The sequence below is a fragment of the Megalopta genalis genome, chromosome 4, assembly GCF_051020955.1.
Source record: "Megalopta genalis isolate 19385.01 chromosome 4, iyMegGena1_principal, whole genome shotgun sequence".
In the NCBI taxonomy this organism is placed as follows: domain Eukaryota; kingdom Metazoa; phylum Arthropoda; class Insecta; order Hymenoptera; family Halictidae; genus Megalopta; species Megalopta genalis.
The window spans coordinates 7,831,150-7,848,286 of NC_135016.1; positions in this window are offsets into that span (position 1 = coordinate 7,831,150).

The following is a 17,137-nucleotide window of genomic DNA, read 5'->3' on the forward strand; positions in this document are numbered from 1 at the left end:
CGAGACGGGCTCGATATTTGATGGAATAGAAATTAGCTGCACCTGTTGATGCCGCATCGATTTAACCTGTTTGCATCATTCGCTCGATTTTCCGGGATTCGAACGACTTCGTCGAGACAAGAAAGAAGACGGTTCGTCGGTTTGGTAATTGTAGAGCTTGCTTTATGCGCTGACCGTTTTATATAATGCTGTGCAAAATGCCTGACGCAATGCTCGTTATTTGAGCGCGGATCTTTCTGCATTTCCGGCGTGCACGAGTTTGTAGAACGCATTGTTTGTAGACGCGCATGCGAACCCGTTGCAGTGTAGCAACAACAATTGTCTTGTTCTATTAAAAAAAAAAAAAAACAGAAAAAGAAATGATTAAGCGCGAAGAAGCGCTAATAAAAGTAGCTACGAAAGAAATCCCAGCGCGAGCGGCTAACAAAAATGAATTGCATTATTATTCTACGTTCGCCGCAACGAATTTCCTGGTTCGCGTAAGAAATCCCCTTTCCCAGAATTTTATAAAACATTTCGTGACAATGAGAATGAATTTGCATAAAGATCCGCAGTCTGGTCGTTACACGTTCGTCCTTTCTTGCGGTGCAAATGGGTTAAACTGTCGTGTTAACGGCGACACGGAAAAAGAAGATCCGCTCGCGGATCTGCAATTTCGGGTGTCCATTGTCGCGAGAGAAAACTCGTCGTTTTCTGCGCCGAAAGACCCGTGGAACGCAACACCGTGTCGCGAGCAATATCCACTTGCACGCGAACGGCTGGCCATGCGGAAGCGCCATAAAGCTAATGATCCCTAAGTGATCCGTACCACGACGACATGATGACTGTTGTGTTAGGGAGGATGGGATTACAACCGAATAGAATGGAACGGGATGGAACATCCTATCATTATCCAATGATCCACGTCTCTTTAGCGACGTCCACGCCACACCTCTTTCGCGTGCGACGATCGCGGAGTCGATTCTGTTTCTGCTCTTCCATCGAATTCAGCTATTAAACTGACCGATAAGAAACACGCGATGACTTATCATTGGCCAACCGAATAGAGCAATGTCCAATTCTGCACGGTGCAGACCGAAGGAGACTTTTGTAGCCTTTTTAGCAGAGCAAAATTTCCATCGAATTTTTCCAAAATTTCCCTGGTTATACGAATGCGTCGAATGAGTCTTCTTAATTGATCCCCAGCAAAAGATTAATTGACCCGGGATGCACCGCTCCCGAACTCGTCTTCCCGCACTTTGTTTGCGAGAGTAATGGCAGCGGACGACGACTGATGCAATTAAACCGGAATATCCAGTGACACCGTTCGCGTATCATCGTTCCATCTAACGTTATCAGCGAGCCACGCGTCTCCAGAGGGATTCAGGAGATCCTTCACGCGTATAACGATCCCGAAGACGAATCCTGCGAGGCTCGCTTTCCCGGCCGCTCCACGCCGGCAGCCGTATCACTATGTTTGGCGTCTAAGCCACGGTACACCGCAAGATCGTGCCTGCTATCCATCAAGCTTCCATATCCGGTCTGTGGGATGGCCACCTGTATCTCGCTAAACAAGATTTACCTCGCTATAGATCATCGAGCGCGTGATCGAGTGGCCGCTCCTCTCGTGTTCCGCGAAAGAAACAATTAGCTTGAGAGAACGATGTAATGGGTATGTCAGCTGTTCCGGCTCGAATGAATCACGGAAAGCTTCGTTCGAGATCTGTTTTTTTCGACCCTCCCCCTGGTATGACTAAGCTTTTCGAAGTTCGAAAGCCGAAAGATGAGATCGGTGGTAATGGATTGCCAATTTCATTCACGGATCGATTAATCTTGATTCTTTGCGGATGAAAATTAATGGCGTCGTGCCTAGTTTTGCTTTCGCTGTTGATTGTGGTGATCGCTGGGCCTTCGAAGAGGTCAGAGTCAATCTAGGAGGGTGTCCTAGTCCAGACCTAACAGCTGGATTTGTTTTGACTGTTACATCCGATGATTGTTGCTTTTTTGAAAGTACAGTAATTTCAAGTAATTGAACAGTAATAGATGATCGCCTAGATTAGCTTCCACTATTGACTCTAACGATTGCTGATTGTTGAAAGTAGCGACGTCTCTTTAGAAACAGGTGTCTATTTGAGAGTAAATCTTGACAGTTGCTCTATAGTTTAGTATATGCAGGACTCATCGGGCCCTTTAACCTTGGCTAGCCCTTTAACAGCTAGTCTTACCTAGCTGTTCTGTGGAGTCTCGTTGCTGAAGTCGCACTAAAGTCACTGCTAAATAACTGACAGTGGTCACAGAGCAACTCGAGCCTCGGGGAAGGATAGGGAACGTGACATGTCCCTTCTACAAGTTGTCCCAAAAATGTCTTGCAATCTGAAAGTGGTGGGTTCCTCGGGTCATTTGAAGCAAACTTTTTCCTTTACAAAAATTTTCTCCGAGGCGCCGTTAACGAGTTATTAACGAAAAACAGTGACCAATGAGAGGCGAGCTCAGCTGGCGCGAGGCGACTGAGCCAATGAGCGGAACTGGGTTTCGTGCGCTGCTTGACTGGACCGCCTTGCGTCAGCCGTACTCGATTCTTATTGGTCACTGTTTTTTGTTAATAACTCGTTAACGATGCCTCGGAGAAAATTTTTGTAAAGGAAGAAGTTGCTTCAAGTGACACACTCTGACATTTAAGTTACCTGTCACTGTCACATGAGAACTAGCGACAGATACGATCCGAAATCGTTGAATAATTCCAGCGCACAGATTGACAGCAGGTTTGCCCATTCGTCTCAGTTTGCTCTGCCAGAATAAGCGGTTGGGAGCCTACTCAGTGGCGTGTGAACAGCTCGCCCGGAAATATTGCGAAAGATAGAAGGCGTTGACGGAAGGCAACGGATAAGGCACCCCGGCAGCCTTTATCTGTAAATCGATTTTTCCACCATTATATCTGCTTGCCCGGGTCTGCCGAGGAATCAGGACCGATTACTGTTCGCTGAGACCGCATATAATCTCTCTCGCGGACGTGAGACGGGGCCGTTTAAAAATTGAACGGGGCGAACCTTCGGCCGGGGTTGCACCCCATAAATAATCCGCGGGGGTTGCGCGGCTCCTCTCACCGGGCAGATGACTTTGGGCGACCGAAGTCGACCGGGATGTTGAGTTATGACGGTGTGGTGACGCTGCAACACGTTGCTGATCGTCGCACGCTTTCGGGGCGCCGTGTTCGAGGCTCCCCTCGTTCACAGTTTCCTTGACATTTATATTTCTGACACGGAAGAAAATACTCGGAAGGGTCCAGCACTTTCTCATCCAGCACACTTGATGACCGAGATGATGGCCCTGTGTCTGCAACAATCTACCTTCCGGAGAAGTGTTTTCGTTTAATCCTCGATTATTATTCCTTCAACCCTTGGCAATATAACAACGTGTCAGACTCGTGATGAAGATTTTATGCATAATCTATTAGATACGAACATTCTTCGTTTCTTCTGAATCAAAATAAAACTTCATTGTTCTATTATCAAAATCTAGAAACCGAAGTAAATGAAGATATACAAGATACAAAAATTGTCTCATTCTATTAGGGGAATGATTGAAGACGAAGAATAGCTGATCAAGGTGTCTACAAAAGAAATCATAGTGCGAAGGGTTAATCAGTTAACTGTGTTTGACGAGTGTACTCGTCATGGAGAAATGGCATTATTTTATGTCACGACCAGTATACTCGTCGGTGTTTACATTGTTACAAAAATAAGATTAGAAAAGAATCACGATATTCGTGTTCGTGCAGCTCTCTACTCTCTACTCTCTCAGCAAGCTCTACAGCAGCAATTTGAATTTTTAACTTTTACAAGTAATTGATTTTCCCTGCGTTTTTCGTTTATTATGTATGCAATATATGCTAACGTCAAGTGAGTAACTAAATATTAGTAATAAAATTCTTAACTCTATAAAATAAAACCGCCTTTTTGATCCAGTACTTTAACAGCGACACTTACTTTGCGTTCGACGAGCATACTCGTCGTCGCTTGATTCTCGCGGCACACATAGGTGCTCGCCCTGAAAAGGAGGCGCCACAGTTAACTAACTGCTTAACATCCGCAAAAGTTGTGCCGCGATCGGTTTTTGAAGTGCCGATCGCGGACGCGCCGCGACGAATCGTAATTTCCGAAGGATCATTATGCCGGCCGCCAATAATATAATTCGAGGAACAAGGGGGCCGGAATAATGGCGATCCGAAGCGGCTTTTTCTGGTCGGGCCATTCGGCGAGATTAACGCGGCCCCGTAAACGCGGCTTTACGTTGAAAACGGCGCAACGATGAGTGTGATGATGTTTGCCGACGCCCGATAACAATTCAATTTATGTAATTTGCCGATTTGCTCGGCGAGGAGCATCCGCGATTCCGGCCCGGTATTTATCTCGAGCGCCGACGAAATCTAGTACAATAATTTATTGCGTGCATGTAGTATGTACATATTGATAATATTTCGTTTCCAGCGGCGGATGCCAGTGCAAATAACGCCGGTAAATATTCGGCCGATTACGGAACGACATTCCGCGTGTCCCGCAAACACGGATGTTTGCTGCCCATTCTTATTTGTCCACTTTTATTCCCCGCGAACATTATTTAAGCTCGCAGCGCGCGTTTCTTGCACTTCTGTGTCCACGGACTTCAAAAAATCTTTCAGGAGATACTGAAATCGTTCCAGCTTTTTAATCGAAGCTCGATTGAAAATCGCAAGGTTTGTCGTCAGCTCTGGACTGCGTACGAGTACTGCAGGGTGTAAATTATTGTACAAGCAGGAATTGGCGGGTTCCTGAGGTCATTTGAAACAACCTTTTCCTTAGCGAAAATGCAATCCGCGGCTTCGTTTACGAGTTATTAACGAAAAACAGCGACCAATGAGAGATGAGATCAGTTGGCGCGAAACGACCGAGCCAACGAGCGGTCGAAGCCCAGTTCCGCCCACTAGCTCGGTCGCCTCGCGCCAGCCGAGCTCGCCTCTCATTGGTCGCTGTTTTTCGCTAATAACTCATAAACGAAGCCGCGGATTGCATTTTCGTTAAGGAAAAAGTTGCTTCAAATAGCCTCAGGAACCCATCATTTCCCGTTCGTACAATAATTCCGAGATATTCTATAGAAAAATATTATACACGTGTTCTATAAAAATCGGACGACAGTTTTTTCGAGCGCTCGGAAGCCGAATAGTTTTCGCGATCTCGGTGGTCCAAACGATCGCGAGACACGCGGCAAGCGTGAGATTCCGGTGAGACAGCTTGCAGGGTACGTACTCGAAGACCGAGACACACATACGACACGTTGCTCTGTCGTGGAGTGCCGGCGGGGGGAGGGGGTGGTTTAATATACCGTGTGTCTTCCCCGTGCTCAAAATGTAAATTTATTCTGATTCCGACGGGAGCGCGTGGCGGGAAATATTGTTCATCGTTTCGAAGCATTATGTATCGTTAAAGGCGAACGTCTATTTTTCATGGCGGCTTGAATCGCTGCGCGGCGTATGACGGCCGAAAGCAAGATGGATGGAAATGAAGTTCTTCTGGCAAACTTGTATCTACCCCGGACGACACTGCTTTCATACTCGTTACAATCGATCAAACGCCATCGCTGTAAATGTCCACGAACACGCCGCCACGTGTTATTAACTCGCCGGAACGATCTCCGCTTAAAAACAGTTTCTCATCGGAGATCCTGGCTGTCGTAAAACAAAACGTCGCGAGGCGTGCAGTATGCGGTTTAACGCTTTGTCACACCTTTTTATTACCATTTCCAGCAAAAACTTGTTAGTATTTTATCGTGCGGCAGCTTTGTAATAATTCCTTTAAAATCGTAGACCAACAGGTAATTTCTAAAAAACTGTCCGAAAACCACAATAATTCCATCCGTAATTCATCCAATTATTTAGATTGATAGAACGTGACGAGTTCTTTTCAAAATTATTACTTAAAAGAAAATTATCGAGTTCCAAGTCGGAATAAAATTTCGCTCTTTTATTATCAATATTTAAGCATTCAGGTAAATATAGATATAAAATAAATAGTTTTGTTTTTCATCGATAAAATGATCGCAATCGTAAATGTTCAAATCATTGTAATTGTGAAGAAAATGGTACTTCAAAGGGTTAGTGTTTACCGTTAACGTTATTATTACACTGCGGATCTGCAAAATTAAGATATTTCATAATTTTCTACCTTTAACAATGTACAATAAGTTGAAATTAATGCACGAGTATTTTCATCTTCTTTGAATCTTTCCACTGTTTTCAACCCCTCCCACCACCGACTTTCGCCATAAATACGTCATGTCCGCAGTCTAGTTTTTATTTTCTTGCAGCGTCTTTGTAAATCTCTGTTTATCTCGCGACTCATGAAATTTTGCTGCGCAGGAGCCCAGTTTTTCCGACGGATTCTAATCGCCACCCACGAAGAGCAGCTAAATAAGGCTGTTCCATCGACATAAATAACACATCGATCGCCGTTATATCCCGAGAACCGAGCACGGGCGAAACACGACAGCGCGAAGCACGAATAAATCAAGTTTTTAAGTAAGTATTGCGCTAACAACGGCTCGTTCTCATAAATTACGAAACGGTTAGCGGAAGGTAGGCGAGGCCGGGATCGTGTGCTCCTCGCGCGGGGCGGAATCAGCCGAGTTAATACCGCCTGTTAGGAAATCAAAGGATGATTTATGAATTAGGTGCGATGTCGTTCTTCGAAAACACCCGGCGACGTTTCTCGGATCTTTCCTAAATGGAAGTCGGACCGCTGGAGCAAATCGTGGAACGATCTGAACGTTGTCTTTTGAGAGAATAGCAACGGGTTTAAGTCGGTGACGAATCGATTCGATCGATTCGCGGACGACAAATTTGAATAATTCGAAGCGTTCGATGCTTTCATAATATTAGACGAATAAGTTCGATTGCGGTCGAAGTCGAAGATCAACTGTTATAATTGTGAACTAAATTCCAACTTGCACGTCATCCCTTATATACTACTCAAGTTCAGATCTAGAGAAAAATAGACTTTTATAAAATAATAAATAGACTATAATGTGGTAATAAATAGTAATAGTAGTAGTAATAATGGTAATAGTAATAGTAAAAATAGTAATAAATAGACTGTACATGTAGTACAGAATTTGGCAAATAAACCTTTTCTAAAATATTAATTATATATGGATATTACGTGATTAAATATAATTGAAATGCTATGTCCATATTTACTTGCCAAATTCTGCATCACATGAGAAGATAAAAATATTTATAATATTATTTGTACATAGTATTATTTAATATATTATTATATATATTATATATATTATATTATATTATATTATTGATATTATTATATTATTATACCATTATATTATTATTTATATATTATTATTATATTATTATATTATATTATATCTATTATATATATTATATTTATAGTATTATTTATACTATCTACTATCTCAAAAATCTATTTCAGGTCCGTCGTGAATTCTTAAGGCCCGCGAAGCAAAGCGATCACTCAACGATCGAATCCGTGATCGCCTTTGCTCGCGCATTATTCGTAGCCATCGCTAATGGCGTTTACCAACAGCTTTCTGACCTAACTGCGACGTGGGTCTATAAAACGCTGCCTTATATCTTTATTACCCCATCTCAGGAACCCTCTGCTTCGGCGTGGCTCACGTTCGGCAGCTCGTGTGGATATTTCGGCAATTTATATAGAAACTAGGGTAGCTCGCGCTCCGGCTGGTATGGAGAGAGAGAGTCTCGTTGCGTCTACACGATTGAGTGGTTCGTTCACGGCCACTCTAATACCTTTATTTATAGCTATTACGATAGACTATAGAAGCGGCTCCTCGCGTAGCTTCCCTTCCTCCCCGCCCTAGATCCGCGCGCAGTTAATTATGTTCGGAGGGCGAAACGATGCGGTAATGGCGGCTCGAACGTAGCCAGAATCTATAACTGCTGATATGTACTTTCTTCCATAATTCAGGAGTCCCTCGGAACTGACATAATCGCCGGAATACGACCGATGGTCGCTTCAATGATATTCAACAATCTACTAGCATCCCCGTGGATGATCCACGACTCGCTGTTACGAACGGGGGATGCAGATATGGCTGGACGAAATTGATGGTTCGTCCTTATCGTAATTTCTTTTCATTTCATTCGGGATGACGTTAATTAATTCTCCGTTTAAGTTCATTTGTACCTTCGTTCAGATTAACGGATTTTAATAGTCCTGTACAATAAATAATAATAATAATGATAACAGTTTGTAACGATCCCAGGTATGTAAAGACACAATTGACTATTCATCTTTATCATAACTTCGTTAATTAATTCGTAATAATCAGAGATATGCATAGAAACAATTATCAATCCATCCTTATACTTTCTTCAATATTATTTCAGGAAGACGTTAATTAATTCTTTGTTCAATTTAATTTATACATTTTTGTTAAGAGCGACGAACTTAGAATAAATAATAATACTAATAATTAGTAATATTGCCAATTCGTCCCTATCATATATTTTTCAACCCCTTGCACTGCGATTTCATTCGCAACTACGTTGATTAAACACTTCTTCGTCCTCGATAATTTCTTTAATAAAACCACACAACTTCGTCTTGAGTTTTCATCCACTCATATCTAGCAGATTAGGTTAGTGTAAGTCAAATCAAGCCAGCTGTTTGATGTATCAATATAATATTTGCTTCAGATTAAGTACAGAAGAAGTACCAATAAATATAAATAAACATAATATATCAAAAAAATGTATGCCAGCACTCATCGCAAGCCTTGTATTACATAATAAATAAATAAATAAACCTAGTAGATTACGTATATAAAATCATCATCGCCAATACTCGTTGTTACGGCGCGAAGGGTTGACTTATAATATTTCATGCAGGCGTTAACTCGCATTTAATCACAGAACAATCTGCATCCAGCGGCGAAGAACGCGGCTGTTGGCTGGTACTTTTATTTTAGAACACGTTCGAATGATCTCTTTCAGAGACAGATGCCGAAGGAAGCTTTGCCAAATCGACCAGTCGATTCGGATCGAACCGCGGCCACGAAGCCCGTAGAAAAGAGCGTAGAATCTCGCGGAAACGATGATTAAACACACACGCGGTCGGGTTACCGGCCGAGAGGGGTGACGGAGGGGGAAGGGGCGCGTTTGAAGTTCGATTGAAAAGAAATCGCGTTTCAGCAGGCCGGGCCGGCGAGGAAGCCCGCAACGGCCCGAGGGCTCTCTAATTTCCCATGAATGGCGCAATAGCCGTTTCCGGCGCGCCATAACAAATGGCCCGGGTACACCGGTAAAAAAGTTCTCGTTAAAGGAATCGTAACGTGTTTCTGGGCGAGCACCTCGCTCCTCTGGAACTCCATTACAGTCCCTCCGCGATTCACGCCTCGGGCGATAGCCGGAAGCGGCGTTTGCGCGCCGATAAAAACCGCGCGCCCACGCCCCCCGGAAAAAAGGTGCGCAAGCGAGCCCGACTGTTTTCATTCGACGGCATATCGTGGCCATTGTCGCGGACGTTAACCCGACTTCGGGTGAATGCCGGCGCGGGCCAGGATCCTCGCGGCGGAAGAGCCGCGGAGCCCGAAAGTTCGTCGGCGTGATTGTTCCTAATGAACGGATTTTCTTTTGTCGGGAACTTGAGGATGAATCCGAATTGCGGGGCGCGGTTCGCCGTGGAAGCTAAATATCGTTCGGCGAACTGTGTAATTGGAGATCCGAAGAGTCGGGGCACTTCGAACGGACGGTGTGCAGAATTTCGGAAAAATTACGACAAAGAGCTGAAACGATTGTTCTGAAATCTTGCGCGAGGACGGCGGTTTGATATTATTTCGACGTAACGATTCGAAAGACCGAGCTTTGTACGTTTCGGTTGAACATTATTTTCCAAGTTTGATCACTGGACCGTGGATTTTACGCATTTCAGTAAAAGTGGGTAAACGAAACACAGAGCGGTAAAGATGCAAAAAGAATTTGATAATAGCGATGCATTTTACTTTCACCGCGTGAACGTCATTGAAAGAAGAAATACATTTTTATCTAACCTCTGTTTCGTGCAATCGACGAGGAACATTGTTATTTTTCATACAAATCGACAGTCTAGTCGATTACTTTCCCTCTGACGACTTTTGAACTTTTCCTGTAGCTTTTATAAAATTAATTTGATGCCATACACAAAAGGTAGGTAAAAATAATGTTAATCAAGCGTTACATCGGTGAGTTACAATGTCATGGTTTATCTCCGTGAAGTTTAAATAATGTTCACTGACCTGTGCAATTGAAACTTAAAGGAATCGAGGCGCAGCAATTTCTCCCAGAATTGCCAAATTTCGGGTTGCTATGAATTTCCCTGCGCTAGTCGTGGCATGTGGCCTTCGAATTGCCTTCGAATCGTGGCAAAAAATTAGAAATAAAAAATTTATGTCATCTTTATATATATATATAATAATAATAATAAATCATGTATATTATATTATATTTATTATATATATTATATATTATATTATATTTATTATATATATATATATATATATATATATATTATATAATATAATATTATATATTATATTATATTTATTATATATATATTATATAATATAATATTATATATTATATTATATTTATTATATATATTATATAATGTATACCGACATGCTGTCCGCTGCCTTTTTTCGCCGACCGCGCCAAGTTTCTACAAAAAGCGAGCCGCGTGGCCCGAAGAATCGCGTCTCAGTATTCTCAGATCTGCCGTTTTCAATTCCGACCTCCGAACATTTCCTGGAGAAATGACCGCATTTGGAGCCGAGGATGCAAGCGACGTTTCTCAAAGTGTTGAGTCAAGATCCGAAGCGATTGCTCATCGTTTGTACAGCGATTAAACCGTAATCCAGCAGCGCGACTTGCGAGGCACCATTTTCCACGGTCCGAGGAATTCGGCGAAGAAATAGGTCAGCGAAAAAAAGAGGGTGTCTCGTGTGTCCGGAGGAATGCCGCGAATTGGGGCTATTCAGTGCGGCACAGTGGGCGAATGTAATGTACAGGGGGAGTCGCGCGGCTCTTTCATGGACACCTATACCGAAAGGGTCGCCGCCGGTAGGATAGCCAACCCCTTCATCGTTATTGCTCCGTGGAGCGAGGACACGGGTTGGGTGAGTGGACAAGCGGCTATGGGGCTGGCCGGCGAGTTCGCCGCGTGTTTCCTGGCCGTTCGTCATTTTTAGTGGTCGGCCCTCGCTCGCCGAAGTATTAAATTATATTTCACGCGGTGATTAACGGTCCCGGGATGTATTATTAAACCGAAGGACCCCGGACGACGTGGAATCCTTGCCGGACAAGACGGCACATCCTCCGGCGACCCTCTTTTTCTCGGCTCCGCCTTTTATACGGTCACCCTTCTTGCCCGCGTTTCCGGCCGGACCTTTATTGCCACATACTGCGTTCATAAAAGTTCCGGGAAGACAAGAAAAATAGACGGGCCACGGGGCTGCGCGGAAAAGATTAGTCGAAACCCACTGGATACGACGTACAACGCCGCCGTGTAATCAACGAGAATGGCCGTGTAAACCATCTTCATGGACCGACTACAAACTGTTTGGTGGGCCGGTCGAATTTGAAGCACTGCACGGTGGCCTGGAAACACGTTTATCGCGTGCAAAATTATTTTACCGTTTTCGCAACGTTCGACGTTAAACCTACCGAGCCCTGATATATATATATATATATTTTTATATATTAATATTATAATATATTAAAATATATTAATATTATAATATTATAATTATAATATGTTATATGTAACGATATAATTATGAAAATTACAAGACTGTTTTTATTATAATATATTAATTTTATATATTAATATTATATTGTATTAATATAATATATTATATATATATACTAACTACTATATAATATATTAATATAATATTAATATATTATATTAATATATATATTAATATATAAAATTAATATATTATAATAAAAACAGTCTTGTAATTTTCATGATTATATCGTTATATATAACATATTTATATGTTATTATGTTATTATGTTATATTACGTTATTATATAACATATAATTATGTTATATATAACGATATAATTATGAAAATTACAAGACTGTTTTTATTGCAATCTGTGTTCGAATTAAGAAATTTATTCTGGCATTTTCTACGAAGATTCCTTGTAATTCCAACGATTTTAAACGAAGAAATGTAAAACCGAAAAATTTCGATCGGTGGATTCGGTGTTAGATCGAACCTAATCGAGATCGTTAAAATAAATGAATCCTTTTTATTCCATATCCGGTTGCAAAAAACTTTCCGGGCAAATTGGCAGAATTCTCGTCGGAGAACGCCCGTTAGGGGACTCGCGTTAATAACCGTGCCCGTAAATAATTTCACGGCGCGTCCTTATTTTCAAAGTTACGTATACGAGTCCCCGCGCGTCTCCGCGGCTTCGAATGATACCTAAATAAGTTGGTAGCCGGTGTGAAATAGTCGTTAAAGAGCCGCAGGACCGGGCCCCATGGAAAACAAGTCGATAACGCCGACGGTTTTAATTTTAACGATCCGTAAAGCTGCGAAGTCGCCTTCACGCGCGTCCGCCGTTCGAATGGAAACGTTTCCTTCGATTCCTCGTTGCGAAACGCAGTCGTGCTAGACGCGAAATTGATTTCAACGTTGTATTATTGTTATTCATGGCGGTTGAGCGGGAGGGCCAGGGGTGGAAAGGGGAGAAGAAGAAAATAGAGAGGGATAGAGACGGACAAAGAAAAGAAACGAAAGTGAAGCGCAAGAGTGGCGTTCCAGCGAAAAGTTTCCATCGCCGACGACCATAGAAACTTTCAGTAATTTCACCTGGAAGCCACCCACGGCTGCCTGCCGCTGACAACTTACATAGAATCGCGCTTGCAGGAAACGTGCTGTACACACGATTTCACCGTCGCACAATTTACACTTGTCCGAGCTATTGACAAGGGAAATTTTACGTCTCGCGGCATTTTCACCATGGAATTCGAGACCGTGACTGGACTAGACGTGAGCCCGCAGAGTAAACCTCGTTAAAACACCTCCGATTTTTCCTCCGCCCGCAAATTTCCTTCCCGGGAATGACGTTTCAATGTTAATATTATTGACGAGCGCGTCAATTATTATTGTTATTATTGTTATAATAATAATAATTGTTATTATTATTGTTATTATTGTTATAATAATAATAATTGTTATTATTATTGTTATTATTGTTATAATAATAATAATTGTTATTATTATTGTTATTATTGTTATAATAATAATAATTGTTATTATTATTGTTATTATTGTTATAATAATAATAATTGTTATTATTATTATTGTTCATCTCCGCATCTCCGATATTTTATTAAATATAGCGCGCAACCCTATCGCGCGGTATGCAGACAATTTTCAGGAAGAATGTCCTTTTAATATTCTTCTAACCTCCATTTTCAGATATAATTTTAACGAGCCAGAAGTATTCACGCGTAATTTACTAAATACGAATGTTATTCTCATAAATGGAAAAACAAAATTTAATTCTTCTGATAGCAAAACTTGAGAATGTTAGTAAATGCAGACATAGTGGAAACAGAAATTGTCTTATTTTATCAGAAAAATTATTAACAGAAATTATTAACACTGTGGTGATTTTATAATTTCTGAAAGTCCTTAATTTACGATTAGAAACTGCTTAAAAATTTATTTAATGGTACTAACTCTAATCGCGAATTGACAAGTTGTCTCTAGTAGCATTATGCAACGAGATGTTGAGATTATCATGTAAAAAGAGATTATCTAGATTTCTATTGCTATGGCACAATAACTGAAAATTCGATTAGTATCGAATATCAACCCCAAAAATTTCCACGATATCAAAATCACTTAATCAATGAAATCGAAACTGGAAAGTTGAAATTATGAAAGTTGAAAGTATGAAATATTAATTCAACTATTTTATGCTCTAAAAATCCTAGTAATATCAAGTTTATTAAATACATTACAATAAACATGATTTTCAACATTAGAAATTAGTATCCTTGCAGTAGATGAAACAAAACCTACGAAAAAGTACTAATAAAATAAAACAGAATAAAATATCATTGCAAGAGGTTAAAGAAAATATAAAATGGTAAAATGTCGCAAATAATTAATCTGTTCAATAAAAATTTGCTGAAAGACTGCATCGATGCAGACATTATAAGACAAAAGTTGTTCCGCTTTATAAATTAATTTAGACCGCGAATTCGATGCATTCGTGCCAAAAGTGGGGGTAAATGCAGGGGCCATTAACAATGCCGTTCGATTATTCTGAACTCATTAAAAATCTCAAGAACGAAACTAAATTATTTACTTTGTCGCAATCTAAGATCGCCCGTTCGAAAATATAGCACTCGATCGACCGGCCGTTTCTTCCGCGGAATGAATCGCGCCGCGGAGATTGAACATAATTTTAATTGTGGCAGCACGGCTTTCCTCCCGCTCCACGCCGGAAGCCCGGGCTGTTTTAACTGAAACGGAAGTCGTTCGTTCATATTTCAAACGGTGGAACGCGCGTTAAACACACGACGCCTGTATCGGTTTTACGATGTCATTAGTAACGATTCCCTTTACGACCTCTTCCTAAGTTATAAATTACACGCTGGATACACGCCGGTTGGGAGGGAAACAATGCAATTAGCGTAGCCGGTACGCGCGCTTAATATACGCGTACACGTTTTCGCGTATAATTGCCTGCTGCACGATCAGAACTTACCTATAGCCTGCTCTCCTCGGCAACCTACGAACTTAGATCCGCCGGGCCGTAAAACTTCGTGCAGACGCACTTGGCATCCTCGAATTCGTCACGGCCGCCGTACCAACTCCAAAATATCGACCGAACTATCCGACTTTCCATAAAACAACTCCCATACAGCGTCCTCCGCTTTATCGCGACGATTCTGGCGTTTAACCCTTTCGCTCCGAACGACGGATATATCCGACATCCACATGATCGCCCTCTGGGGACGAACGCCGGATATATCCGACATGCTGGTAAAATCGCGACCTAATTTTTGGACTGCACCGCCTCTTGTTACTATTGCGTGAATCTTTTGACGAAACAAACAAACGACAGTCCGAAATAAACGACACACCATTCAAGTTATATTTGTTCTACCTGCATTTCCCATTATTATTGTGTTACATGTCATAAAGGGATAGAAAATCGAAAGTACTAACTTTAGGACTAATTATTATGTATTATGTTTTGTATTATGAATATTATGTTCTATTTTATTACTGTATATTATATATTATTTCTTCACTTTTTCCATTGTTAATGAAACTTTTTTTACCTATTAAATAACTTTATACCTTATGCAGAAATTATAACTATATTGTTTTAAAGAAAAATCCCTTTTCTTTCCAAATACACTATCCACGCGCAATGTGCACAATTTCGGCGGGTGGTTCCGTTCAGGAGGGGCGCTACGGCGGACTGAACCGCCGTAGCGAAAGGGTTAACACGATGAATGCCACGGGGGTCACCGGTGACCGGCACTTAACTTGGCGGTGACGCCATGGGGGCCACCGGTGACCGACGCGCCTAAATTGATAGAGATACATATTGTGGCGGACCAGACATGAAAAGCCACGTCCTCCAAAAGCGGGGTGTGCAGATGCCTTTTTCGGGTTTTCCCGACGCAAGGCGTACACACCGCCATAAAACAATAAAAACGTCGAGACACAGCTTCGGACCTTAGGTTCCGGATCACCCCGGTCGGAAAATCTTCGGGAAAGGCCTTCGCCCTCCCCAAGGACTTTCCCTTACCAATTTCAATACGCTCTCCCCAATAAATACGAGGACCTCTCGACCGGGAGACGTTAGTTAGCAAGTTTTCCTCCGACTCTCAACGTGTTCGTATTTCTGTCTCATCCGTCACCCGTTTACCTTTACCTTTTACACACTGTACCCCCCATCGCCTTTTTGTTACAAGCTATATTAAAGTCCTCGTTATATAAAAACCAAAAAAACTCTCTCGGATTATTTTATATAAACCGTCGCAGTAACCCCTGCGACAAAATATAATTTCAAACAAATGTCTGTGGCGGCTACCTTCAGACCTGCCAGCAGAGGGCTCCTCTTCCCGCTAGTAGCCGATCCGCCTCGATCCGTATATGTACACCGAGACTTCATCCTACCCTTACGTCTAAGGCAAGGGCCCAAGTTTAAAAATTATGATGCGAGCTCCGATTTTGTTAAAGGCTTTTGGGGAGCAAGACTAAAACAGATATATTTGCGACATTTTTGTGCAGTGAAATAACTAGTTTAACGAGGGGTAATCCTCCGATACTCCTCCGGCTAATAAATAATAATTTGTAGACCTAATGTTCATCTATACATTAGTATTGCGATATTTTATAAGAACTTTTCGTTTATTTTTATAGTTATTTTTAAGTCCACTATAATTCTGTATGCCTTATAAATAAACACTTTACAAACGCAAACGCAAAAAGGCAAGGGCCCGCTAGGATAGCCTTACCGATGAGTCCTCTAGCATATCAAAATAAATGTCCATATCAAAATAAATGTCTTCGACTCATATTATCAGTAAATAACTATACAAGAATCAGGGATATGCATGAAGAGACAGCGATACCAACCATCATAGAGTATATTAAAGAACTAGCTGAAAATTTTTATAGAAACCAACTAGGGAACAACAAACTTACCAAAAACTTAACTAGCATAAGAAGCTACAATGCACCTTTTGAAATTAAACATAAATTGCCATATCAAGTATTTAATATATTTAACGAAGAACTGTGAAGAAAAAGACGGAGAGTAGAAACAAATAATAAACTAATCAAATACCTCAAAACTTAAACAAACATACCGGGATACTAGCCTTGTAAGTAATTGTCGCAAGTAGGTTTTTGTCGAGAACTTTTCCTACAAAATAAGATAATTACCAAACTTAACACCAAATATGATCTAAACATACAACGCATCCGATAAGCAATCTTGTAAAAGATTGCATCAATCACGACCGAACAGTAGGTTAAGCTTGTTAAGTTAAGCAGGGACTACCCAGCAGAACATGTCTACTAAGTATTATTATAAGTCTAG